Source organism: Castanea sativa, chromosome 3 (assembly GCF_040712315.1).
Source record: "Castanea sativa cultivar Marrone di Chiusa Pesio chromosome 3, ASM4071231v1".
Classification (NCBI taxonomy): domain Eukaryota; kingdom Viridiplantae; phylum Streptophyta; class Magnoliopsida; order Fagales; family Fagaceae; genus Castanea; species Castanea sativa.
Window position 1 is genome coordinate 22,833,774 of NC_134015.1, and position 3,568 is coordinate 22,837,341.

The 3,568-nt window shown below is 32.8% G+C and overlaps 1 long non-coding RNA gene across 1 annotated transcript; it reads left to right on the plus strand.

The window, feature by feature from the left end:
- Positions 1-2,007: 2,007 nt before the first annotated feature.
- On the plus strand, positions 2,008-3,329 carry LOC142627681 (uncharacterized). The gene is made up of 3 exons (XR_012842923.1): positions 2,008-2,056; positions 2,693-2,822; positions 3,149-3,329. It is a non-coding gene; the product is annotated as an uncharacterized LOC142627681 (long non-coding RNA).
- Positions 3,330-3,568: the final 239 nt, after the last annotated feature.

The following is a 3,568-nucleotide window of genomic DNA, read 5'->3' on the forward strand; positions in this document are numbered from 1 at the left end:
TATGGATCAATAGAAATCCAATATAATTGTAATCAAGTTAGGAAAAAAAAATTCACAATTTTTAATTTACTATAAAAAGGGACCCATAGTTAAAAAAGTGAGGGAGCTTACAAATTACAGGTGGAAATAAATCAATTTTCATTAGTGGATTTAATGGTGTTAACTAGTAAGGTGTGTTGTAGGGGTGGTGAGAGAGTGGACAATTTATTTTAAAAAGTAATGGCATGTGGTACAATTCAAAATTATGAGGGAGATTACGGTAATTTTCAGCAAATCTAAAGACAATAACTTCTCTTCTTCGTAATTTAAAATTACAAAGATGCTTCTTTCTTTCATGGGGCTAGGAATATAGAGTAGCAAGTCTTCAATTGGTTTTTTATATCTGTTCGGTCCAATTAGGTTTACTTTGGTCCCATTTTGTCCAATTTGGTCTATCTTGGTTCACTTCGTTTCACTCGGTCCACTTCAATCCACTTGGTCAATTTGGTCTATCTCGGTCCATTTTGGACTAATTGAATCTTAAATTGATTCATTTTTTAGGTTGCCTTTTTAGCCTTAGAAAGACTTTCACTTAAATTTAGCTAGATAAGCGAATTGAAATGCTACGTTGATGTGGCTCAACAAAAGTATAGCAATAATAAATATTATACTTAAAATTTTAGATATTACGAATTTGAGATCTATATTTTTTGTAATAAATTTGGATTTAGAATAGGTACTCTCAATTCAAACATAACTTTTCCTCGTATGTAAGTGCATAAAAATGGACCAAACTGGATATAAATGGACCAAATAGAACAAAGTGGACCGAATGGACATAATATGACATAATGAGAAGAAGGTGGATTGAATATGACCTAATAAGAACCAATGGATAGATTAGGACCAAAGTGGACATATGGACCAAATAGGATCATAGTGGACCGAATAGGACCAATATTGACTGAGGTGGAAAAAATGGACCAAATAGGACCAATGTGAACCGAATAGAACTAAAGTGGACCGAATATGACCAATGTGAACCGAATATGACCAATGTGAACCGAATAGGACTGAAGATGATAGAATAGGACTAATTTGGACCGGTTAGACCCAATAGGACTAATATAGAACAAATAGAACCAAGTGGACTGAAGAGGTCAAAATGGACCTAATAGGTTCGTAGTGGACCGAATAGGACTTTTGACTATATATCATTTTTATTGCATTTTTAAGATTCATATTTCTAGTTTATAATTTCTATGTTGTTTGTATTTTTTTAACTCAAAACTAAAAAGTTTAGCCCAATTATAATAAAATTTCATACTTTTTAATCAAAATATTAAGAAAAAAAGAATGAAATCTATTATATTTATATTTAATGTTTGTAATGTTTGTTGTATCACTATAACATGCATGGCTATCTTTTTCAGCCAAGCAAATGTTTAAAACATGGCTATTATTTGATTATTACCACAAAAATAGTTTAGGAAATAAGTATTTATATTGAAGAGAAATGATTGAATAGAAATAATGATTTTGTTAATGTGTGCCTTAAGGGCACACAATAATTAATCATTTTTGAAAAAATTTTCTTGAAAATTGAAAAAGTATTAACAATTTTTTTAATTTTTGAAAAATATTTCTAAAAATGAGTGTCTTAATGTGTAGTTTTAGGGCACATATTAACCTGACTCTAAAAATAATAATTGGAATAGACAAAGAGGGAGGAAAAGAAAAGAAAAGAAAAAGAAAAAATTTGACCTGAGCGTGTGCAGTAGCACTCATAAAATCCTACAAGACAAGACAACCACCTCATTTCTTTCCTTTTTTCTTTTCACTCAAATTTCAAAAAACTCCCAATTTCCAACGGCTCTTTTCCCAAAAACTTCTCTCTCTCTCTCCCCAACCCTTATAATATAAATGAATTCCTCTTTCCTCCTCTTACACACACACTCTAACACTCTCTCTCTCACCGAGTCATAACACCACCAGAGAAAAGAGAAGAAATTTTAGGGTTAGGGTTAGGATTTCGTGTGGTTTCGATTCTTTTTAGGGCTTCAAAATTTTCCCTCAGGTAACCATTTCTCTCTCTCTCTCTCTCTCTCTCTCTCTCTCTCTTTTAATTTTTTTGTTGTTTTGTTTATTTTTATAATGCTATGTTTGGTTGGTGAGAAAATAAGGCGAGAAATAAAATGTGTTGTTTTCTTTCTTGGTGACTTTAGATAGCAAATTAGCAAATTTTGGGTTTGGTTTTGTTGAATTTTTTCATTTCCAGAGAAACCAAGAGTCAGAGAAAACGTGGGATTTGAAAACTGCATTTTCGTTTATTTTCCTTCGTCTTCTTGGCTAACAAACAGTGGGATTTTGCTCTAGTGGGTTAGTTTGTGGTTATTATTGTTGGTGTTTGTGAAGTTGTTATGGGATAAATTCACGGAAAATTTTGAATCTTGGAATGTAGGTGTTACTTTGAAACCCTAATTTTTGGAAAGTTGGGGTTTTTTTAAGTGCTGAAGTGATGGCTGATGGGTGATGAAGAGGGAACCAGTAATGGTGGTGGTACAGAAGGCACTGAAGGGTTTCACTACTTGAAAAGAGAAGCAATGAATAGTAGTAGTAGTAATAATTGTGTATAATTGTTATGTTCTTCAAGCATTCTCTTCTTGTGCATGTCTTGATTTACAATTAATTAACACTTCTGTGCATGTGTCAGTCAATGGGCTCTGGAGGGATTGAGAGTGGCTTTAGTGATATAAGCATATCTGGTGGTGGTGCTTGTTTTGGAAGTGGTTCTGGGTTTGGATTGAGCACTGATATTGAATTATTTTCCACCAAGTCTAAAGGTTTGTGCGTATTTGTCTGCATGAATTTTACAAAAAATGCCCCTTTTTTTTTTTATCAATTGGGGATGTTGATGTGTGGTACATGCTTAATTTTGTGACTCATCTATTAGTATATGTTGTTCATCTAAAATGTTAGTCATGCATTAATCTCTAGAAGCAAGGATTATATTCCAAGTACGTTTTTTTCACTGTTATTTTAAGGTTTGGCTGCTCTTTGTGATCTTAGGTCAACCTTTTATGGAATCTTTCTTGTTATTATTTTAGTTTGAGTGCATATTTATGTGTTTAATTAGAAAATTTCTGACAATGTCTTCCCCAATTCTTAGGCCGTCCACCTTCATTAGCAACTGCTCCTCCAAAAGGTCTTGGCATGCAGCTTGGTAAATCTCAAAGGACAAACCAGTTCTTGGAATCTTTGAAGGCAGAAGGCGAAGTCATTCTGTTATCATTTGTTTTTGATAAGTAATTCTGTTACTAAAATAATATTGTTTGAACAATGTTTGTCTCCAAACACGTTTGTAGCTATTTCTTCCAAACCATTCCGCGGTGATTAATAAGACTATTTGCATTTGAGTTCTAAACAAGTCACATGACTCATTAACACATTGATAGTTTCTTCAATTGCCACATAATGGGTTGGAATGAATAGCTCCAAATATGTTTGGAGCCAAACTGTTCCTTATTGTTTATAGTGACGTTACTTAAGCATGCATGAAACTTCCTCAGATGATTTAAAGTAAAAACAG